The 25205-nt window shown below is 50.0% G+C and overlaps 1 protein-coding gene across 1 annotated transcript in view; it reads right to left on the bottom strand.

The window, feature by feature from the left end:
- Positions 1-23304, bottom strand: part of LOC143961818 (E3 ubiquitin-protein ligase TRIM39-like) — a 36278-nt gene extending 12974 nt beyond the window's left edge. Inside the window, exon 1 of the mRNA XM_077471150.1 lies at positions 23141-23304. The gene's annotated coding sequence lies outside the window, so the exon portion shown is untranslated. The remainder of the gene's footprint in view (positions 1-23140) is intronic.
- Positions 23305-25205: the final 1901 nt, after the last annotated feature.

Genomic DNA, 25205 nt, shown 5'->3' with positions numbered 1-25205 from the left:
GTCGGCCGCGGTGGGGTCCGAGTCGCAGCTGCAGGCCCTGTTGGGGGGTCTGCGGGATTTGGTGCAGCGCTTTGCGCAGGACACCGGTGGGAGGGATACGCCGGCGGCTGCGTGGGGGCCGTCTGCTGCGGGGGGCGAGAAAGTCGGGGAAGTGCGGGCTGCGGCGCCGGCCGCGGCCGAACTTCCTGCAGTGGTGGTGCCCCCGGCGGCTGCTGAGGTCACTTCGGCTGTGGCGACGGGGGCTGGGGAGAAGGTGGCGTCCCCGGACGGCGGTGGTAGAGCGGACATAGTGCGCATAGCTGACGCGGCGAAATGCGAAGTATATGTCTGCTTTGAGGGTCCGTTGGGCTCGCACTTGAAGCCGGAGGTGCGGGAGAAGATAGTGAAGGGGGAGTACGTGGAGATTTTCTCGCTGCTCCCCCTTGAGAAGTTTAATTTGGACAGGGTGAAACCTGACGATAGTAAAAAGGAGGATGAGGAGAAGCGGCGATATCGGTTGATTCCGCGCACGTTCGCGAATTGGCTGCAGGTTTTCGCCATTATGGCCAGCGTCATTGGGGAGCAGAACCCCGAACACTGTTCGGCGTTGTTCTGCTATATGGACGCCGTGGGGGAGGCATACCGGGTGTACAGAGGCACTGCATGGCTCCGCTACGACGAGCAGTTCCGTCAGAGGAGGGCCGTGCGGCCTTCTTTGCGGTGGGACCATAAGGACATAAGCCTCTGGATGAGGTTGATGTCCTCGGCGAGGGCCGCTTCCCAGTTTTTTCCGGGGGGGGGCCGGAGGTTCCTCTTCCTCGGGACAGCCGGCCTCCAGCAAACGGGGACTCTGCTGGCAGTTTAACGACGGCACTTGCAAGTTTGGAAGTTCTTTTGCCGCTTCAAACACGAGTGCTCCGGCTGCGGCGACTCCCCCCCGGGTTCCCGGTGTTTTAAAAAGGGGAAGGGGCGAATGGGAGATTTGGCTAACAAAAGGGTTGACGCCGGTGAAGGGGGAAAGGATGGCGCCTTTCCTAAGTAGATACCCGGACCGGGCGGCTGCCCGGCTTTTGAGGGAGGGGTTTGCGGAGGGTTTTCGGATCCCTAGTGCTTTGGAGGCGATTCCGGCGGTGGCGCGGAACTTACGTTCCGCGTTATTGCACCCGGGGGTGGTTGTGGCGAAATTGGGGAAGGAGGTGGCGCTGGGTCGTATGGCGGGCCCCTTTCGGAAGCCGCTGCTGGCGGATTTGGTGGTGTCCCCTCTTGGGGTGGTGCCCAAGAAGGAGCCGAATAAGTTTCGGCTGATCCACCATCTCTCATTTCCGAAAGGGGGCTCCGTCAACGACGCGATTGACCCGGCGGCTTGTGTGGTGTCTTATACGTCTTTTGACGCAGCGGTGTCGTGGGTGCGCCGGTGTGGGCGGGGGGCCTTGCTGGCGAAGGCGGACGTGGAGTCCGCGTTCCGCTTGCTGCCGGTCCACCCTGAAAGCTTTCACTTGTTGGGCTGCTGTTGGCAAGGCGAATTTTATGTGGATCGTTGCCTTCCCATGGGGTGCTCGATCTCGTGCGCCTTGTTCGTCTGGGACGTTTTGGGTTTGAATTCGATAATTCATTACCTGGGCAATTTCCTGTGCGTTGGCTCTGCCGGAACGAACACTTGCGCAGTGTTGCTGGCTACGTTACACCAGGCGGCCCAGTGGTTCGGTATCCCGTTGGCTGCGGACAAGACGGAAGGCCCGACGGTGCGCCTTAGTTTTTCGGGGATCGTGATCGATTCTGAGGCCATGGAATGCCGGCTCCCGGAGGGGAAGCTGGAGGACTTGAGGGCCGAACTTCAGGCGGTGCCCGGGTTGTGCAAGGTGCAGCTGCGGAAGCTTCAGTCGTTGCTGGGGAAGCTGAACTTTGTTAGCCGGATCATTCCTATGGGTAGAGTTTTTTGTCGACGTTTGTCGGCGGCCACGGCGGGGGTTCGGTCGCCCACTCATTTCATCAGGCTGACGCGTGAACACAAGGAAGACCTGAGGGTGTGGCACACCTTTTTGGCTCAGTACAATGGCCAATCCCTCTGGCCGGGTGGGCCGGTGAGCAATTGGGATTTGGAATTGTTCACTGATGCAGCGGGATCTACGGGGTACGGCGCGTACTTTGGCGGCCAGTGGAGAGAGGCTCCCTGACCGGTGGAGTGGGTGGAGGAGGGGCTGTGCAAGAATCTGGTGCTGCTGGAATTGTTTCCGGTGGTTTTGGCGGTGGAGGTTTGGGGGGGAGCGTTCCGAGATATGAAGGTTAGGCTGAATTGCGACAACTTGGGCGTGGTTCAGGTCATTAACCGCATCTCGGCGTCTTCCCTTCATGTCGTCCGGTTGCTGCTGCACTTGGTGCTGCGCTGCTTGGAGCTGAACATTTTCTTATATGCAGTGCATTTGCCAGGGGTTGAGAATACGTTGGCTGACGCCTTGTCTCGTTTCCAGTGGGTCAGGTTTCGGGAGTTGGCGCCGGCGGCCGAAAGGGAGGGTGTCCCCTGCCCCAGCTGGATGTGGTCGATGGTCTGGGAGTCCTCGCTGGGTGGATCGAGCGGTCGGTAAGCGCCGCCACTTGGTTGGCCTACGGTAAGGTATGGTGTGAGTGGCGGGAGTTTGTTGGCCAGGTCGGGGGGGTCCGGCTGCTGATGAGATGCAGATGTTGATTCTCTATTTTGTGGCCCGGGGTCTGGAACGCGGTGTGTCGGTCTCCGCCATGGACCGGAAGCTGGCGGGGCTGGCCTTCTGGTTTAAGTTGCAAGGGTACGCGGACTATACAAAAGGCTTTTGCATTCGGCAGGCGATGAAAGGCTATCGTCGTGCGCGAAAACGGAGGGATACCAGGAGGCCGGTGACATTCGGCAACTTGCTGGAGTTGGTGGGTAGGTTGGGGTCGATCTGCTCCTCTGTGTTTGAGGCGTCTTTGTTTCGGGCGGCTTTTGCGCTGGCTTTTTTTGGCGCGTTCAGGGTTAGCGAACTGGTGAGTCCTTCGAGGACGGTCCCTGGAGGGATATTGGCGCAGGATGTGCGCCTGTTGGGTAATAGGGTGGAGATTTTTTTACGGCGGTCCAAAATGGATCAGGGAGGTAGAGGGGTGCGCGTGTGCTTGTATTGGCTGGAGGGGTCGCCGCTGTGCCCAGTACAAGCGGTAGGGGAGTTTTTGGGTGTGCGGCCCGGTGGGGACGGGACGCTGCTGGTTCACGCTGATGGGTCTTTGCTGTCAAGATTCCAATTTGTGGCGGTTTTTCGCAAATGCTTGACGGCGGCCGGCTTGGATAGCTCGCAGTTTGCCTCGCACTCCTTCCGTATCGGGGCGGCTACGGAAGCCGCTCGTTGCGGGTTGGACGAGGCAGCTGTCCGGAGGATACGGCGATGGGATTCACTGCGTTTTCGGTCTTACGTTCGGCCGGAGCTGGCGGTGGAATAGGGCCCGTGGCCGGCTGTGTGGGGGGGGTTTCTGTGGGGTGTGTGTAGTGTTTGTGTCTGTGTGTTTTTCTTCAAGCCTGCTGTTATCTATGGTTTTCTATGTTGTTTCAGATGGATTCCAGATAGGCCTCGTGTGGATATTGGGGCACTCTTATGTGGGGGCCAGGCGGGCAGACATGCGGCAGAATGGCAGGCAGTTGGGGGTTCCCTCGGGAGGAGGCTTGTGTGCGGTGGATTGGGAGGCCGGGCATGCTGTGGGGTAGGGTGTTACCGGAGGTGCTGCACGTGGCGCGCCTGGATAGGCCGCCTGATGTGCTGGTGCTCCACGTGGTGGGCAACGATCTGGGGGGCCGGCCGGCCAGGGAGCTCATTCGTGATGTCAAGTTGGATTTTTGCGTTTGAGCACCCTTTTCCCAGGAATGCTAATCGTATGGTCCGACATTGTGGCCAGGACATGTTGGCGGCTGGCCCGGTCCGTAGCGAGCCTGAATAAGACTAGAATTAAGGTGAACAAGAGAGTGGGCCAGTTTGATATCAGGAATGGGGGTTTGGTGGTTCGTCATCGGGAATTGGAAAGGGATGTTGGGCTGTATCTGTTGCGAGATGGTGTACATCTCTCGGATGTTGGGATGGATCTTTGGGCCCTGGGCGTGCAGGAGGGGATACAGCGGGCTCTGAGAGTGTGGCGGGGCTCCCAAGGGTGAGGGGGTCTCCCTTGATAGCTGGTGGCGGTGGTGGTGGCTTGTATGGTGGTAACTGATCCAGGAAATGGAAGTGTGGGGGGGCCCATTAGGGACATGGGCTCCCCGGGTTACAGCTAACGCGGGTTAGCTGATTATGGGATAGTGGACACAGCGGGTAGGGAGTTGTCTCCGGGCTGATGCTATCACGGCCAGAGGCCTAGTACGGTTAGCTTGCCCGCAGTGTAACAAAGTGAGATGGTGTTGGGAAAGTGCCATACAAGCCACCGGGTTCAGAAAACTGAGGAGGTTTCAGAGTTATATGGAGGTTTATCGAGGTTAAAATGGTTGAAATGGTTAATTGCTATATGTTGATATTTTGATATATATATATTTTATATATATTTATATATTTATAAATAGGCTGCTGTGGCCGGTTATACCTCATAAAAGGTGTGGTCTCATTTTTATAGATAAGAAAAGGGAGACAGGTTGGGGGGTGTAACGGTGGGCCGCAGTGGGTAAAACGAAGAGGTGCATCTTATCTACACCAGTCAAGAAAGTCCCGGGAACGAGAAGGAGAGAAACGAGTGGTAGTGTAGGGACAGCATGACAGGGTGAGAAGGGCACAGGAAAGGGTTAAAGACAGTAAATGGTGAGGAGGGGGGGTGGTTAGAAGAAGGGGTGGGTAGCCTTTAAAGGAGACAAACAGGAAGAGGAGGGGTAACAACTTTAGGAGCACGAGGAGAGGAGAGTTTCCCGCCCACCCTCCCCTTTTTGATTTAGGGGTTGATGGGAGAACTAATTACTTTGAGTTACAGGTGGAGTTTTTCGTCATGGCAGCTGTGTTTTGCAGGCGGTGGTGGTGGCTTGTATGGTGGTAACTGACCCAGGAAATGGAAGTGTGGGGGGGCCCATTAGGGACATGGGCTCCCCAGGTTACAGCTAACGCGGGTTAGCTGATTATGGGATAGTGGACACTGCGGGTAGGGAGTTGTCTCCGGGCTGATGCTATCACGGCCGGAGGCCTAGTACGGTTAGCTTGCCCGCAGTGTAACAAAGTGAGATGGTGTTGGGAAAGTGCCATACAAGCCACCGGGTTCAGAAAACTGAGGAGGTTTCAGAGTTATATGGAGGTTTATCGAGGTTAAAATGGTTGAAATGGTTAATTGTTATATGTTGATATTTTGATATATATATTTTATATATATTTATATATTTATAAATAAAAGGCTGCTGTGGCCTGTTATACGCCATAAAAGGTGTGGTCTCATTTTTATAGATAAGAAACGGGAGACAGGTTGGGGGGTGTAACGGTGGGCCGCAGTGGGTAAAACGAAGAGGTGCATCTTATCTACACCAGTCATGTGATTGCCTTTTGCCACATCTGCATCTGATTGCTGCCTTTAATGCCGCTTAAATTAGTTTCCTTTAATGTTCACGACCTCAACCATCCTGTTAAGCGGAACTCCTTGTGGAAGGAGGCACTGAAACTGGGGGCGGATGTACTCTGTGTCCAGGAGACTCACTTTCTCAATGCGGCTGCTCCCTATTTCCAACACAGGAACTACCCACATATATTCCTGGCCTCTGCATCCGAAAAGAAAAGAGGGGTAGCTATTGCCATAAGAGACTCAGTAGCTTTCTCCCTTACTGAAGTATTTACGGACCCTGACGGGAGGTATTTGATATTACTTGCTGTATTGAACAATAGGCCTTACACCATTGTTAACCTTTATGCCCCCAATGTACATCAGCTGCGGTTCCTGAACAGGCTCTTCCGCAAAATCAATAAGTGTCGTAGGGGTTCTCTGGTGGTCTGTGGAGACTTTAATGTAACGGTCGACTACGCACTGGATACTACGTCCAGGGCGAGTCGCCCCTTGCCGAAGCTCCAACCACTACTTGCTGCCGAGGATGTATTTGATGCCTGGAGGTGTCAACATGCGAGTGAAAAGGATTTTACATTTCATTCTGCGAGACATAACACCTATTCTAGGATCGATTTGATTCTAGTAGACAGGTTGCTGCTACAGGCAGTGTCTTCCTCCACCATCCATGACATTTCTTGGTCAGACCATGCGCCTGTTTCTATAGAGGTGTTGGAGGAACACACTCACTGCCTATGTTTGGAGGGCGAACTTCCAACTCTTCCAAAATTCCTCGCATGTTGCTACTATCTCTAAGAACCTGGCAGAATTTTTTGAACTGAATGCCCGCTCCCATAAGGCCTTTATGAGGGGCATAATGCTCCAAATCTCCTCTAGGGACAAAAAGGCCAGAACCCAAAAACTGAACGATATTCTGGCGGATATTCAGTCTTTGGAATCCTCCAACAAGTCGACGCCGGATTTCAACATGGCTCATAAACTTACTCAGCTCCGTGTTGAACTTCGCCACCTATTGTTGGCTAGGTATGACAAATATGTGTATTCACTAAAGTTGTCACACTACTCCTCCAGCAATCGTGCTGGAAAATACCAGGCCAACAGAGTGCGGGCAGCTAGGATCAATCCGCAAGAAATTGCGGACGCCTTTGCTGCTTATTACTCTTCCCTATACAATTTGAAACTTGATGCTGAAACTCCCCATCCCACAAATGAATGTATACAATCTTTTCTATCCAGTATTAATCTACCCTCTCTAACAGAAGAACAATTGGCTTCTCTAAATTTACCAATCTCGCCTGCAGAAATTGGGAAGTGCATTAGATCTCTCCCCCTGGGCAAATCTCCAGGGCCAGATGGCCTGACTAACGATTATTATCGTACGTTTGCAGACCTTCTGTCCCCTGTGCTCTCGGAGATTTATGCTGAAGCATTCTCCTCTGCGTCCTTTCCCCCGGAAATGCTTAGAGCCTATGTGGTTACGATTCCTAAACCGGGTAAGGAACCTAACACTCCCTCGAATTTTAGGCCAATATCCCTTTTAAACACAGACGTTAAAGTATACGCTAAGATTCTTGCTCAAAGAATCCTCCCCCTAGTCCCCCAGTTGATCCACCCACATCAGTCGGGGTTCACACCTGGTCGGCAGGCCTCGGACGCCACCAGACGTGTTATTGGAGTCCTCTAGTTTGCAGAGGCCCGTCGAACGCCTTCTCTGCTCCTCTCTTTGGATGCGGAGAAGGCGTTCGACCGGATTAACTGGGGATATATGGATAGGGTCCTTCGGAAGTTCGGCTCAGCCCCCTCAGCCCAGGTCTTCACCTCTAATATGCTGTCATCTCCCTTCTCCATTTCTAATGGCACCAGGCAAGGGTGCCCACTATCCCCTACAATTTTCAACCTCCTAATTGAACCACTGGCAGAAAGAATTCGCTCCCACCCCTTGATTGCAGGAATCCCCATGCAGGATGGCCCTCATAAAATTAACCTGTTCGCAGATGATATCATCCTTTTCTTGACTTCCCCAGCCTCCTCCCTGCCGCAGGCCCATCGGGTACTTCAAGAGTTTAGCCTGATCTCCTATTATAAGGTGAATTTCTCCAAGTCGGTAATTCTAGACACAGGCCTTAAACCTCCTCTCCGCGCGCGTTTGATGTCCACATTTCCAAATAAATGGAGTAACTCCACCATCCCATACCTGGGCACCCAGTTAACCAAGTCAGCTCGCCATTTAGCAGAGGCAAACTTTCCCCCTCTTATTGACAAACTCACGGTAGAAGCAAACAGGTTAGCCAAGTGTGAACTCTCATGGTCAGGGCGTCTCGCATCCTTTAAGATGTTGTTGCTCCCCCAAATTTTGTACATATTTAGAGCATTACCTGTCACCCCCTCCGGGAAGCATTTCTCCGGTCTTACTCTCTTGATGAATAAATTCATCTGGAGTTCCAAAAGGCCTAGATGTTCTAAAACACTTTTACTGAAGCATAGGTTGGCTGGTGGTATGGGCATGGTGGATCTAAGAGACTATTACCTCGCATCCCGGCTGGTACAAATTATCCACTGGTTTAACTCGGCCCCAGAACCAAAATGGTGCTGCATCGAACGAGCCCTCACCCCCACCCAAAACCTAAAACTTCTCCTTCTCACTGACTCAATCAAACCCTGGCCTCTCCAGCCACTTGCTGTCTCCGTTAGGGCTTCTCTGCAGGCCTGGCGAGATCTACTTAGGTCCACACCTCCGACCTCTAAATTGGTCCCTCTTCCCATCCCACTGCAGTCCTTAGAATTCTTAATTCCTGATCTTTCCACCAAGGCGTGGGTCGAGGGGGGGTGTGGTGGTTGCAGGATCTCTTTCAGGGACCCTCCATGATCCCATACCATTCTCTAAGGACACGCTTCCAGTTAAAACCCACTGACGCATATAAACATTATCAAATAGCCCATTTGCTAAGGGGTAGTAAAGTTACCAGTGTTTCAGTAGCTGAACCTCTTTGGCACTTTATCAATGCTAATTCCCCCCTACCTAAAGGAATTTCTTTATTCTACAACTTCCCCCAGCAAAAGCTTGCATTTAGTAAATCTCGTCCCTTCCTGCGCTGGGAGGAGGAGTTAGGTTGCACCTTCTCTGAGGTACAATGGTGCCAGGCATTCAAAACTAACTACAGGGCCTCGAGGTGTGTCGGGCACTGGGAACTAGCCCAGAAGATTGCCCTACGCTGGTACCTTACTCCATTTAGGATTTCTAAATTTGGCCTTGCTGAGTCCTCCCCCCTGTGCTGGAGGAACTGCGGGGAGGTTGGTAACCTACTTCATATGTTCTGGTCATGCAAACATCTTAGAAGTTTCTGGAATGCCATATTTCGTGCTATTTCTGGTATTACAGGTTTCTTTTCCGCCCCTGAACCAGGTCTGGCAATTTTCAACTTAGGTATTGAAAAATACCCGCCTAACTTTAGAATTGTTGTTTCCCACATCCTCCTGGTGGCTAGGTCATTGATAGCTAGATTTTGTAAGAATAATCAAGCTCCCAATGCCTCAGAGGTTTGGTCGATCACCCATTTACATTTCTCCTATGAATCAATCCTAGCCCTCAGGATGGGGAAAAAAAATTCAGTTTGATAATAATTGGCAAATTTGGGGCACATGGTATAAGGGTACTCACTTGTTGTAATCCCTCACCCTAGAGTCTAGCCACTCCTGCTATAATGTAACACATACCTGCTCCAACCCACATTCCTATTCTTATAGGCTTCCCCTCTCGGACTTATGACAGACCAGTCATTACCAATTTTTTTTTTCTCTTTGTTGTTTTGTTTGTTTTGTAATGTTTATTTTTGGTATGCAGTATGTTCATCGAACTGCTATATGCTTCTCCCTACGGTCCGCTTTGTGATACACTATGTAATGTTGGGACGTGGTGGGGAAGACACTAATGCTTGTTTCTTCATTGTACTGTAAAAATTTTTGTGAAAATCTTTCAATAAAAACTATTTACAAAAAAAAAAAATTGTAATTACATGCCCTGTTAAACAGGGGCTGAAAAATTGGGCCTTAGCCACTGGGGGCGTCATCCAGAACCAAAAATGTTCTTCCAAGCTATCAGCAGGATCATTAAGGAGGAAGAGGATAGTCAGTCAACATAACAGGACAGTCACTCAGCATCAGCATAGGCAGTCTTGAAGGGATGTGACATTTCAAAAAAAATTATTACGTCAGCTTCAGGTGCTTGGTAGCTGGTGGTGATCCAAGACTGATTCGGTGGACAGACGCACCCTGTGATCGGTTACAAAGCCTCCAGCAGCACTGAAGGTGCATTCCGAAAAGAACGCTGGATGCAGGACAGGTCAGTAGCTCAATTTCATACTGTGCAAGCTCTGGCCAGTGATCCATCCTCAAGACCCAGTAATCCAGAGGATTTACGGTGGGAAAGGTGTCCAAGTCTGACCTTGCCCCTAGATATTCCTGCACCATGTAAAGCAGACGCTGGTGATGGTTGCTGAAACTGATCATACCTTGGGGCTGTGGACTAAAAAATTGTCTGAACGCATCAGTCAGACGGCCACCTTCTCCACCGCTCCTTCCGTGACTGACCGAAGCCTCAGCAACACGTTGTCCAGGACCAGGAGATGGAAACCTCCCAGTCTCTGGGAACGCATTGCACAGACCTTTCTGCAAGGCCTCCTGGAGATGTCTCATCCTCTGCTCCCTCTGCGATGGCAAGATAAGGTCCACAACCTTACCCTTGTAATGTGGATCAAGGAGAGTTGCCAGACAGTAAATGATCCCTCTCCTTGATCTGATGAATATGAGGATCCTTCCGCAGGCTTTGCAGGATCAGGGAGGCCATGCAGCGTAGGATAGCTGAGGCATTTGGTCCGGAGTCCTCAGCGTCACTAAGGACAACATGATCCGCAGCCACCTCCTCCCAGCCATGTACAAGTCCACGGGTTTCTTGGGACTGTAAATGATCCCTAAAAGACTGCTGCTGATGCAGAGTGCCAGGCTCCACCTCCATACTAACACAATCTTCCTCCTCCTCCTCTTCTTCCTCCTTGTCCTCTTCCTGTGTGATCAGCGGGCCAGCAGGAATACTGTCTGGATAAAGGGGGCCTTGAGAGGCAAGGAAGTCCTCCTCTTTCTGCCTCTGTTCTGCCTCAAGTGCCCTGTCCATTATTCCATGCAGTGTATGCTCCAACAGGTGGACAAGAGGTACAGTGTCACTGATGCAGTCAGATGACTGACAGCTCACCATCCTCATGGCCTCCTCAAATGGTGACAGGATAGTGCATGCATCCCTGATCATGCTCCACTGGTGTGGTGAAAAAAAAACAAGTCCCCTGACCCTGTCCTGGTGCCGTAGTTGCACAGGTACTCATTGATGGCCCTCTGCTGCGTGTGCAGCCACTGCAGCATGGCCAATGTTGAGTTCCACCTGGTAGGCATTTCACATATAAGGCGGTCCTTGGGCAGGTTCAACTCCTTTTGGAGCTCAGCCAGCCGAGCAATGGCATTATATGATTGGCGGAAATGCACACAGACTTTCCTGGCCTGCCTACAGGACATCCTGTAAGCCCGGGTACCTGCCCAAGAACCGCTGCACCACCAGGTTAAGGATGTGAGCCACACAGGGCACATGGGTCAGTTGTCCCTGTCGGAGGGCGGAGAGGAGGTTGGTGCCATTGTCGCAAACCACCATTCCTGGCTTAAGCTGGCATGGCGTCAACCACCTCTCAGCCTGCCCCTGCACAGCTGACAAAATATCTGCCCCAGTGTGACTCCTGTCCCCCAAACAAACCAGCGCAAGCATGGCATAGCATTATTCTGCCTGCGTACTTGCGTAGCACCTTGAACACCTACAGAGCAGTGCTGGTTCCAAGGATAAAGCACTGGAAGAGGCCATGGAGGAAGAAGAAGAGGAGGGGTGGAGGAGAGAGGTGTGTCACAACCAGTAGTAGCATTTTGGAGGCGTGGTGGCGGAACAACCTCCAACACTACTGCACCTTGTCCTGCATCCTTCCCAGCTGCCAGAAGAGTGACCCAATGGGCCGTAAAAGATAGGCAACGTCCCTGTCCATGCCTGCTGGACCATGAGTCAGCGGTAATATTCACCTTACCGCTGACCGCCCTGTCCAGCGAGGCAAGGACATTGCCTTCCATATGCCGGTAGAGAGCCTGAATTCGCCTTCCGTGAGAAAAAGTGGCATTTGGGAACCTGCCACTGAGGAACCGCACATTGCACAAACTCATGGAAGGGGGCCAAGTCTACCAACTGAAAAGGCAGCAGTTGAAGTGATAGAAATTTAGCCAAGCTAGCATTCAACCACTGGGTATATGGATGGCTTGGAGTGAACTTCTTTTGATGGTCCAGCAGCTGGGGCAGGGAAATTTGCCTGGTAAAATCGGACTTCGGTGATTTGGCATCCCGTGTTGAACAGGTTCAGGCCTCATTAGGATCCCTGGTTCAACAACATCAACCGCTACTGCCGCTGCACCTATCGCATCAGTCGCAGCCACACATTCATTACAACTACCAGCTCCGGTCCATTTCTCTGGCGACTCCAAGGCTTGCAGGGGTTTCCAGTTCACAATTCATTTTGAACTTCAGCCCCAAAACTTCCTGTCCAATCGGGCGAAAGTAGCATATATTATATCCCTCCTGTCCGGCAAGGCGCTAGCTTGGGCTGCCCCTCTGTGGAAACTGAATGATCCAGTGGTTTCTAGCCTGTCTGATTTCTTGAAACTTTTTCGGAATATCTTCGAGGAACCGGGTCGTGTCTCCTCAGCGGCTAGCGCTCTTTTACGTCTCCGTCAAGAGTCCACGTCTGTGGGACAGTATGCTCTTCAGTTCCGTATCCTCACAGCTGAATTGAGCTGGAATAATGAGGCCCTAGTTGCAACCTTTTTACATGGCCTCTCTGATAGAGTGAAGGATGAATTAGCAGGAAGATCCCTTCCTGCTGATCTGGACAGTGTCATCTCCTTGTGTAACCAGATCGATATTCACTTTCAGGAGAGGGCCCTGGAAAAAAGACACCAGCACTCCCCGTTCTTTAGGCAGCCTGAGCCCCCAGTCCCTTCTCTGCGATCCGAGGAGCACCCCCTGCCTGCTGAAGAACATATGCAGTTGGGCTGGACAAAGTTATCTCCCGAAGAACGTGCTAGGTGCAGAACTCTGGGCCTATGCCTCTATTGTGGGGCCAAAGGTCATTTCTGTGACACTTGTTCTCTTCGTCCGGAAAAACGCTCAGGGCTAATACATCTGGAAGGTGGAGTATTAGACTCTGAAATATCACCTTCACCTTCTCGTCTTCTCCTTTCTGTGTTACATAGTTACATAGTTAGTAAGGTTGAATAAAGACACCAGTCCATCCAGTTCAACCTGAGTGAGTGTCTACAATTGTCCCTATCCCTGTGCATTGCTCACTCACATCGCTCCCTACACTCAATGAGCCCACAATCCAAGGTCCCCATTCATATACTAGGGCCAATTTTGGACAGAAGCCAATTAACCTACCTGCATGTCTTTGGATTGTGGGAGGAAACCGGAGTACCCGGAGGAAACCCACGCAGGCACAGGGAGAACATGCAAACTCCAGGCAGGTAGTGTCGTGGTTGGGATTCGAACCAGCGACCCTTCTTACTGCTAGGTGAGAGTGCTAACCACTACACCACTGTGCTGCTTCATGTTGGTGCTTCCTCTCGTTCGGTCTCTGCACATCTGGATTCCGGAACCGCTGCCAATTTCATGGATTGGGAAACTGCATCCTCCATGAGACTTACCCTTTTGCCCCTTACAACGCCATTGGTGGTCTTGGCGATTGATGGCACTGTTCTCCCAGGGGCCCCTATCCGCTTCCAGACCCTTCCTGTTAAGATGTCAGTAGGGACACTCCACCAGGAGTGGATATCCTTCCCTTTCTTACCTAAGGCTTCATCTCCAATCATATTAGGTCTTCCTTGGTTACGGCTCCATTCTCCACACTTTGACTGGTCTGCTGGACAGATCCTGGCTTGGGGTTCCTCCTGTTCCTCTTCCAGCCTACTCAAGGGTACCCCAAAAGAGAAACTTCCTGTTTCCACCATCCCAGTATCTTCTGCTCTTCCCGCTGTATATAGCGATCTCTGGGATGTGTCCTGCAATAGTCGGACTGGTGCACTCTCTGGGTTATGTGGTACTCTGGATGAGGGGCCCACCTGTGAACCTGAGTCGATCTTTCACTCCAGTTTGCATGGCCATTTACCTTTGCCTGTCCCTAATCTTCCTTGGACGCACAGCCAGGCTAACTTGTCTGCAAGTTCCAGAGTCACTATGCCCTGTGATACGATTGAGATGGTCGCTACACCTGACAATACTATTCAGTCGGCCTCTGCACCAGTTATGCCAGTCCAGCCCATGCCCAATGAGCTTCCTGCTTCTTGTTCAGGACCTTCTGTAACCTGGCCTCACCCTACTGCTACTATGTCCGTTCAAACCCGTTTAAGAGGCTCAATCCATCCTTTGGATAGACTGCCTCATTCGGCCAGGTGGGGTTTTCAATCTTTTTCTCAGGGCTCTCTGCATTCTGTTTGTGTTTCAGCTATCCAGCTTGACTCTTGTGACATGTCACCTTCTAACCAACCTGACCTCAGGGATCCACTGACCCCTGCCCAGTCTGGTGGTCCTGTGCTGGATGTCCAGCTCATCTTTAAGGGTCTGGGGGACCCTGCTCAGACTCCTGATCTTCTCATGCCCTTACCCATTAATAAAAAGCCTTTAGTCCTCAAGTCCTCTCGTCCTCTCCCTACCTCGGTTCCGGTCTCTGAGGATAATCTAAAATATGAGGTTAGTCAAGTTTTGGATTCCCGGCTCTGTAAAGGCATTCTTCAGTACCTCGTACATTGGAAAGGGTTTGGCCCTGAGGAGAGGTCTTGGATCGCTGCATCTGAGGTCTTTGCTCCTCTTCTGTTGAGGAGGTTCCATCTGGAGTTTCCCTTTAAGCCTGGACCCAGGCGGGGGAGGGGGAGGCCTCATAAGAGGGAGGGTACTGTCATGGTTATGCAGTGATCTTCCTCTAGTTGCTTACCTCCCCTCATGTGTTCTGACTAAGAGGCCAGCCACTTCCACCTGGTGGTTTTTATAACCTCTCCTCTATGCATGGCTCCACCCCAGGCCCTATCAGGGAACCCTATATTAACCTGTGCACTGCAAGCCAACAGTGCTGATCAACCATTGTGTATTCATTGTGTGTTTGGCTTCCTGGTTCCTGCTTGCCGTGTGCTCTATGTTTGACTCTGTTACCGACCTTGGCGTGTTCTCAATGATTCCTGTCTGCTTGTGACCTTGTCCTTTTGCATGTCCCTGGCCATCTCTGTCTGCCTGTGACCCTGAACCTTTGGTGTGTACTCTGTTGTTCCTGTCTGCTAGTTGCCCTGACCTCTACCGTATCCCCTTACTATCCTTGTGCGATCTGATGCAGCGGTGCGATCTGATGCACTCGTCTCAAAAAAGGCCCACAACAAAGAACTTTTGGAATAACGCACAGAGGCAGCGCCCTGCACAGACGGAGCTCTACGGTGTGATTCAGTCGGTGTGCTGCCCCTAAGCTGACCCCCGGAGGGCATCCTGCCTCGATGGAGATGTGCCTCCTCCTCCTCTCTCCTATCAGGCACCCACGTGGAGTCAGTGACCTCATCATCCCCTCCCTCTTTTTCACTGGGGCAAACCTGGCAGTATGCTGCAGCTGTAAAAATAAAATAGTGTAATACTGCGCTGACCTGATAAAAGTGAACAAACAATACTAACTGCTGCAACTAAATTATGTGAGATACCCAGACCAAAACAAAAATACCAATACTTATTAGCTGCACTGGAACATGACTGCCAGATTGCTGTCCTTCGTGAGCATCCCATCTCTCTGCGCTCACGCTACTGCCTTCCTCTAGCTGAGTATCATCATCAGAGCCTTCAAAATGCTGGGCATCCTCCTGGAGCATGTACCCAACACTGTGCTCAAACAGTTCGGGGGACTCCTCAGGAGGACATGGTGGGGCTAGGGAAGGAGTGACTGATGATGACATTGAGACGAGGGAAGAGAATGCATTGGCAGCTACTTTGCTAGTACCCTGAGCCTGGGTGAGAGAGGAGGAGGAGGATGAAGAGGGCTTGGTCATCCACTCTACCAAGTCTTCTGCATGATGCGGCTCAACGCGTCCAGCTGCTGAAAATAAGGACAAGCGTGTCCCAGGGGCCACGTGCTGATGACGATGCACTGCATCCACGACCAGAACTGTTTTCGCTAGACAAAGAGCCTGCTTGCCCTCTTTTATTGCCTTGTGACTGTCTGCCTCTCCTTGTTGGCCTTCCAGACATAGTAATGGCCTGCAGGGAGATAAGAACACCAGCAATTGGGTAGTGTATATTGTGCTGGAGGCACACATCACCCACTGTAAAGGCTGCAGATGCCTGTATTAGAGAACATTAGCAATAAATGGTAGATACAGGTGTATACTGTGCTGTGCTGGAGGAACACAACACCCACTAACTCCTGCAGATGCCTGAGAAAATAACACACTGTCCCTGCCTATCTAGCTCTTTCCCTGCACGCCGGAACACACTACACAAGGCCGCCGCACTGGTGGCCTTATATAGTGTGGGGCGTGTACTAAACCCCCTGAGCTATAATTGGCCACAGGCATCCTAGAATAAGGAAGTTCATAGCCAATAGCCAATAGTTGCCCTAGCGTCGGTTTTTTGTCCGTCGGACCAGCACACAGACGAACAGATTTCTCCACAGGAACCGGGTCTGGCGGAGTTCCGGATGAAAAATTTGAAACTTGTTCTATTTCTAAACTCCATCAGATTTTTGGACAGCAAAGGTCCGATGGAGCCCACGCATGATCGAATTGTCTGACTGCTTCATTCCGTTGGACCTTTGCTGTCGAAAAGTCCGGTTGTGTGTGTACGCGGCATAAAAAAACTCTTAAAAGGGAAGGCACTGGAGACCACCTACCTGTGCTGTTTGGTGGTGCACAACAGCATTTCGTTTACCTCAAAAAAGGACACTGTTGAGAGCGTTTTATAAAGATGAAATCGCTGCTTTATAGACTTTTATACTTGCTAAGCCCCGGACCATTTGGCTGGTCAAAGACCAGAGCAAATTGTTTGCGATTCGGCACTGCGTCGCTTTAACTGACTATTGCGCGGTCGTGCGACGTGGCTCCCAAACAAAATTGACGTTCTTTTTTTTTCCGCACAAATAGAGATTTCTTGTGGTGGCATTTGATCACCTCCGCTATAAAAGAAAAATAGAGCAACAATTTTGAAAAAAAAACACAATATTTTTTACTTTTTGCTGTAATAAATATCCCCCAAAAATATATATATAATTTTTTTTTTCCTCAGTTTAGGCCGATACATATTCTACATATTTTTGTAAAAAAAAAAAACAAAAAATCGCAATAAGCGTTTATTGATTGGTTTGCGCAAAAGTTATAGCGTTTACAAAATATGGGATAGTTTTATGGCATTTTCATTAATCGTTTTTTTTTTTTACTAGTAATGGCGGCCATCAGCGATTTTTATTATGACCGCGACATTATGGCGGACAATTTTGACACATTTTTGGGACCATTGTCATTTATACAGCGATCAGTGCTATAAAATTGCACTGATTCCTGTAAAAATTACACTGGCAGTGAAAGGGTTAACCATTAGCTGGTTAGGAAGGGGTTAAGTGTGTCCTAGGGAGTGATTCTGTTAGGGGGAGGGGCTGTGTGTGGCACGTCACTGATCTCCGCTCCCGATCTCAGGAACCGGTGATCAGTGACGCTGTCACTAGGCAGAACGGGGAGATGCTTTTTTTTCCCCCCATTCTTCCTCCCCGTGAGACGATCTTGGGTATCCCCGCGGACATCGAGTCCGCAGGACCCGCGATCCTACTCACGGAGCTCGCGGCAGGGTCACGCACGTGCTGCCGGTGGCGTGCGTGTGACCACACAGCAGCAAATTCAAAGGGACGTACCTGTACGCTCATTTGCCCAGCTGTGCCATTCTGCCGATGTAAATGTACATGCGGCGGTCAGCAAGTGGTTAAGACAACATTTTATTTCGCATAATACGAACACTAGTGCCACGTACACACGATCGGACATTACGACAACAAAATCCATGTTTTTTTTTTTTTCGATGGACGTTGGCTCAAACTTGTCTTGCATACACACGGTCACACAAATCTTGTCAGTAATCCCGAACATCAAGAACGCGGCGACGTACAAGACGTACGACGAGCTGAGAAAAATGAAGTTCAATAGCCCAGTGAGGCTCTTCTGCTCCGAGCACGCGTCGCACACGATCGGAATTTCCGATAAAGAATTTTGTTGTCAGAAAAGTTGAGATTCAGATCTGAAATTTTGTGTGTCGGAAATTCTGATGGAAAATGTCCGCTGGCGCCTACACACGGTTGGAATTCCCATCAACAAGCTCCCATCCAACATTTTCCAGCGGTAAATCCCCACTGTGTGTACGCGGCTTAAGAGTATTTAAGATGATTGGTGTCACTGTTTTGAGGTTCATAGTTGTGAAGCACCACCATCATTTATTTATATATGTTTTATCACACACATACATATTATATATATATATACACACACACACACACACATATAGGTGGCACTGATGGGCACTGATAGGCGGCACTGATGGGTGGCACTGATGGGTGGCACTGATAACACTGATGGGTGGCATTGCTGATTTAATTTGTTTCATGATGGTGCCAGTCAGTGTCCATTTGTGGGCACTAATTGGCACAGATTGGGCACATGTGGATGGCCATGGGGTGCATACCTGGCCATCCACATGTTGCCCACTTCCCTGGTGGTCCTGGGGGCTTCCCTGATGGTCTAGTGTGGGCATCCGAGGGGGGCTGCGCTGATAAACAGACGCGAGTGAGGAAAAGCTAATCAACTAATCAACGGCTTTTTCTGTTTACATCGTGATCAGCCGCGATTGGACACAGCTGATTACGTGGTAAAGAGCCTAAGAGCCTCCACCGAGATCGGTGGAGTGGTGTGTCAGACCGACACACCGCTCCACCGATCGCTGCAATGCACGCCCCCCCCCCGCGGGCGTGCGGTGGCATGCTATCCTGAAGGACGTCATATGACGCCCAGTCAGGATAACGGAACCAGCGCCCGGATGTCAATCTAATATTGACCGGGCAGGAAGCGGTTAAATATTACCATAATGCTGCACCTTTATGAAATTCAATTAGATTTGCCCCTTCCTGATTTCATTTTTATTTTTTTTGCATATTTCTCACACTTAAATGATCATCAAACAAATGTTAATATTACGCAAAGATAAGCTGATTAAATACAAAACGCAGTTTTTTAGCTGATAATTTCATTTATTAGGAGAAAAAAAACAATTGTTCTCCTAGTTTTAGCGGCACTTTAGCGCTGTTTAAGCAGCAGTTTTCGGCCACTGGCGGGGGCCGCTTGGAATCCCCCCGCTAGCAGCCCGAAGAAGGGGTTAAAAACACCTGTGTTGCGGCACTCCCGAATCGCTTTTCAGGCCCCGCCCATTTTTTTCAATGGGCGGGGTGTTTCGGGAGCTCTGTATACAGCAGCGCTCTCAAATCCGCCCCAAAGATGCTGCTTGCAGGACTTTTCCCTAACAAACGCGTACGCGAGCAGCGCTCCGCATATGAAAACGGTGTTCAAACCACACATGCGAGGTATCGCTGCGATCGGTAGAGCGAGAGCGATAATTCTAGCACTAGAACTCCTCTGTTATGCCCCACACACACGGTCGGACATTCCGCCACCAAAAAAAATCAGTCTGATTTTTTTTTTCCCCGGCGGATTTTTGCCGAAGCTTGTCTCGCATACGCACGGTCGCACAAAGTTGTTGGAAAATCCGATCGCTTGGAGCGAGGTGGCATACAAAACCTACGACGGGACTACGTAGAGGCCAAAAGCTTTCGTCTCCAAATTTTTTTCTGAGCATGCGCGGCACTTTTATGTGTCGGGAAACTCTCTATACACGATCGAAAAAAGTCAGATCGGATTTTACTGTCGGAAAATTTTAGATCCCGCTCTCAAACTTTTTCCTTCGGAAACGCAGATGGACACCAAAAGTCCGACAGAGCCCACACACGATTGGATTTTCAGTGGGGCAACATAATTCGATCTGACTTTTTCCGTCAGAATTTCCAACCGTGTGTATGGGGCGTAACTCAAAACATGCAACCTGTAGAATTTTTTAAATGTCGCCTTTTCGGATTTTTAAAGGGTAAAAGTGCTGAGTGCTGAGTCCACCTTGTAGTGAGATATGAAGGTGTTCCTAGAGGACCACGTGGCTGCCCTGCAGATTATTTCCGCCGAGACCCTACAATAGGCTGCCCAAGAGGTGGCCACTGCCCTGGTTGAATGGCAGGTCCTCAGGGATTTGCAAAGCACTTGACAAATAGGCTTTTTTAATGGTTTTCACTAGCCATGATGCAATGGTGCGGGCTGACGCTGCTTGACCTTTCCTAAAGCCGTGTGGAATGATGAAGAGGTTTTCTGACTTGGAGCAATGTATCTACTACCTTCTGGGAGCAGCCTTGATCTAAATACCTAGACCTCTCAGTCTCCAGGCCATCAAATGTAGTTTCTCCAGATTCGGATGGAGTAGCTGACCCTGGGAGAGCACGTCGGCCAACAATGGTAGAGGAAGTGGGTCTGCCGTGTTCAGCTGTAGTAGAGTGGTGAACCATGGCCTCCTGGGCCAAAAAGGAATCACAGCCACTACCAGTGCTGTTGACCTCTTGAGTTTCAGGAGGATTCTCGCTATGAGGGGGGTCGGGGGAAAAATGTAGCTGAGATGAAAGTTCCAAGTTTGCTGGAGACAATCTGTTCCTTCTGCTGAGGGCAGGGGCGTTGCTAGGTGGCTGAAGGACCAGGGGCTTCAGCCCAGAGTCCAAGGCCGGAAACGGGGGGGGGGGGGGGGGGAGGGGGTGTTGTACACGACGCAGGTTTTTTTTGTCTGGGCTCTGAATTGTCCCTTACCGACATCCTTTTGGTCTAAAAATCCTGAGATTATAGCTGCCCCACCTCTCCAGTACCTTCTCAGCCAATAGAAACATGTCTGTGTATACTGTGTGATTGTATACTGTGTGTGTGTGTGTTTGTGTCTACTGTGTGGCCCCGTAATCTCTGATTGCCTGGGGGGGGGCCCATAATCTCCTATTGCCCGGGGACCTTATGATGTTGTCAGTCCGCCCCGTTACTTTTATTAACCACTTCAGCCCCGGACCATTTGGCTGGCCAAAGACCGGAGCACTTTTTGCGATTCGGCACTGCGTCGCTTTAACTGACAACTGCGCGGTCATGCAACGTGGCTTCCAAACAAAATTGACTCCCTTTTTTCCCCACAAATAGAGTTTTCTTTTGGTGGTAATTGATCTCCTTTGCGGTATTAAATTTTTGCGCGATAAACAAAAAAATAGCGACAATTTTGAAGAAAAAAAAACTCATTATTTTTTACTATTTGCTATAATAAATACCGCCAAAAAATATATAAAATTATTTTTTTTCCCTCAGTTTAGGCCGATACGTATTCTTCTACATATTTTAAGCGTTTAGTGATTGGTTTGCGCATAAATTATAGCGTCTACAAAATAGGGGATAGTTTTATGGCATTTTTATTCATCTTTCTTTTTTTTTACTAGTAATGGCAATCAGCGATTTTTATTGGGACTGCGACATTATGGCGGACATATCGGACAAATTTGGCGTGATTTTGTGACCATTTGCATCAGTGCGATTAAAATTGCATTGATTACTGTGTAAATATGACTGGCAGGGAAGGGGTTAACCACTAGGGGGCAGTGAAGGGGTTAAGTGTGTCCTAGGAAGTGATTCTAACTGTGGGGGGCGTGGCTGTGTGTGACATGTCACTGATCACTGCTCCCGTTTACAGGCAGCAGAGATCAGTGTCCTTGTCACTAGGCAGAACGGGGAGATGCTTGTTTACATCAGTTCTTCCTTTCCGTGAGACGATAGCGGGTATCCCCACGGACATCGAGTCCGCGGGACCCGTGATCACACTCGCAGAGGTTGTGGTGGGCACTTTTCTTAAAGGGCAACGTACAGGTACGTTAATCTGCATGTACGTGCCCTTCTGCCGACGTATATCGGTGTGAGCCGGTCGGCAAGCGGTTAATTAGAACACCTCACATATTTTGAATAAAAATATTGTTAAAGCGAACAAGAGCAATGCTCATAAATAACAACCAAATGTTTGGTTACTTCCTATTATAGGAAGTGTAAATATCTCCTAAACGTGCGCCGTTCAGAAGATGTTTTACTGTACATGCAGCCGGGGACATTACCGGCGCATGGGCTCTGAAGGAATGGCCACCCAGGCCACTCCTTCAGAGCCCTGTGCCTGTGAACTGTGACGTCATCGCAGCTTCGGCCAGTCACACAGTAGGGGTCTGCAAATGGGTGACGATGGAAGCGCCTGCAGCTCTGACATCTCTGACTATGTGATGTAGGGTACAAAAAAAAAATCCGGCAGTTTACTACCACTTTTAAGAGGAAGTAAACCCTGATGGGTTTACTTCCTCTTTGTTTCCCTGCAAAGGTAAAGTATAATGGGCTACTATGCATCGCATAGTAGCCCATTATGGGTCACTTACCTGACACAGGAGGCAGCGATGTCACCGCTGTCCCCTCTTCCACGGAGCGTCCATCTTCTTTCCGTGTATCGCAGCTCCAGCCAGTCACAGCGCGTGACGTCACTCCGGTGCATGCGCGCGGGAGCCATAGGTGACGGTATGTTTGTCTACGGCGCACATGCGTGTGCCCTTTCTTTGTAAAATATCTCCTTAAAGTGGTTGTAAACCCTTACAAACCACTTTGACCTACAAGTAAGCCTAGATTAAGGCTTACCTGTAGGTCCAAGAAATATCTCCTAAACCTACACGGTTTAAGAGATATTTGCCCGAAGACAGGCACCACTGTCTACGGCGCATGCGCTGTAGACAGCGGTGCGCAGGCCCACTGAGCGCGGCATTCTCAACGACGGAGCTGCCTTGCGTGTCGGCTCCCGTGCGCATGTGCGGGAGTGACGTAATCGCGACATCGCCGAATGACAGCGGCGGAGCTTCAAGACCCCACCAAGAAGATGGAGGCGCCGGACTACAGGGGACAGCGGTGTCTTCGCTGGCTCCTGTGTCAGGTAAGTGACACATAATGGGCTACTATGCGATGCATAGTAGCCCATTATGCTTTGCCTTTGCAGGGAATGAAAGAGGAAGTAAACTCATCAGGGTTTACTTCCCCTTTAACCGTGTAGGTTTAGGAGATATTTCTTGGACCTACAGGTAAGCCTTAATCTAGGCTTACCTGTAGGTCAAAGTGGCCCCAGAGGGTTTACAACCACTTTAAGGTTTAGTCATCCTTCACTGGAATCCACTGGACACCCCAAACAGAGCTGATTTTACAATCACACACACAACAGAGCGGAGTAATAGGAAGTCAATCTGATCCACATCACCAACACATCACTACTACAACCACAAGTCATAGTCCGGAGCGGGAAACCTCCTCAGATAATTCCATACACATTCCATATTCCATATTTCATACACACTCTGATATCATAATCACCTATCAGAAGACTTACCTGGATGGTAATGTCTGGGGTAATGGAGTCCGGGTTGGTGGGTGTCACGGTCCGGGTCGATCGATGTCACAGATCTCTGGTACTGCAGCAGTCGCTGTTCTCCCCGGAGCACTCGTGGGAAATGAACCTTCTCCTGGAGGAACTATGAAAGAATGTTTCTGATAATAACCAAAAAGAAACTACATTCTCTACATACTGCGCTCTCTTTAGGCTGTACCATGACCCCGCCCCTTTTGCAATGATGCAAGCAGAGTTGTCAACCCTCTGCAAGTTTTTTTAATGACAAATCTTGGGGACATTTATCATCACAGCACATTTTTAAATGACAACCTGAAATATGACTGAGATGCCCATTATGTACATCATGGATAAAATGTGGAGCTCCTGCAGACCTGTCCTCCGGCTTTCCTCTCGTACCTCTGTCCAGACTCTGAAAAGCTGGAGGACATGTCCGTGGACTACAAGAGTGCTCATCACACAACCCATTGAAACTACATCCCGAAAATGTTTATGATGGGTTTGTCCAGCTCAGAGATGTTTTTTTTTGCATTCATAGCAAAGATCTTTATCTACTCTAAAAGGTTTTCTAGAGACTTCCTTGTCAGGATTTAACTTAAAAAATACGCTGTATTACCAAAAGTATTGAGACACCTGCCTTTATACCCACATGAACTTTAATGCCATCCCAGTCTTAGTCCGTTGGGTTCAATTGTTTTGAGCTGCAGGCCAGTTAAGTTCTTCCACCCCAAACTCGCTCATCCATGTCTTTATGGACCTTGCTTTGTTCACTGGTCCAAATCATTTGGTGGAGGGGGGGGGGGGAATTATGGTGGGGGGTTGTTTTTCAGGGGTTGGGTTTGGCCCCTTAGTTCCAGTGAAGGGAACTCTTAAGGTGTCGGCATACCAAGACATTTTGGAGAATTTCATGCTCCCAACTTTGTGGGGACAGTTTGGGGATGGTCCCTTCCTGTTCCAACATGACTGCACACCAGTGCATAAAGCAAGGTCCATAAAGACATGGATGAGCGAGTTTGGGGTGGAGGAACTTGACTGGCCTTCACAGAGTCCTGACCTCAACCCCGATAGAACACCTTTGGGATGACTTAGAGCAGTGGTCATAAACCCTGTCCTCAGGGCCCACTAACAGGCCAGGTTTGCAAGATAACTGAAATACATCACAGTTGATATAATTTTCTGCTCAATGATTGCAGTATTCTAGCCTGCATCTCCCCAAGGTAATACATAAAACCTGGCCTGTTAGTGGGTTCTGAGGACAGGGTTGATGACCACTGATTCAGAGTGCAGACTGTGAGCCAGACCTTCTCTTCCAACATCAATGCCTGACCTCACAAACGCTCTTCTGGAAGAATGGTCAACCATTCCCATAGACACATCTCCTAAACCTTGTGGACAGCCTTCCTAGAAGAGCTGAAGCTGTTTTAGCTGCAACGGGTGGTCCAACTCAATATTGAACCCTACGGACTAAGACTGGGATGTCATTAAAGTTCTAGCATGTGTAAAGGCAGGTGTCCCAATACTTTTGGTAATAGTGCATCTGCAGTAAGGGAAACGGAAAGTGAAAACTGATTTGTACTGTGCATGCACAAGCTGCACAACTCCTTTCCAATGGTCCTATAGTCTTCTGTGACCTGTGATGTGTCCCAGAAGACTGCGGGGAAAGGAAGGGTGCTAAACTTCCATTTCAGATCACCACAGAAATCTGAGCTGGAAGTGGGAGCGGGTACCTATCAAAACTAGGTCTCTGCTCCCCCATCCCCATCAAAACATGCTAAATGTGGCAGTGAAGGGGGGTGCAAACAAGTGGAGCTTGCCCTGTTGGGGGGAGCTTTGCTTTAAATGCTTTCTTGATTAGTGCGTCCTCTGTTGCCCTCATGTCTCCAGGAGTGACTTCTGGGTATCGGCGATGTGACTGGCCAGAGCAGCGATGACATCACTCCGGTGAATGCGCGGGAGCCATCAGTGATGGCATGCTCGCCTTCACTAACGGCACGCTCAGTGCGCATGCGCCGTAGACACTGGTGCCTGTTTTTAGGAAAATATCTCC

The sequence above is a fragment of the Lithobates pipiens genome, unplaced genomic scaffold (genome assembly GCF_037356315.1).
Source record: "Lithobates pipiens isolate NorthernLeopardFrog02 unplaced genomic scaffold, aLitPip1_a1.2 Scaffold_8, whole genome shotgun sequence".
Classification (NCBI taxonomy): Eukaryota; Metazoa; Chordata; class Amphibia; order Anura; family Ranidae; genus Lithobates; species Lithobates pipiens.
This window is presented reverse-complemented; position numbering and strand designations above follow the sequence as displayed.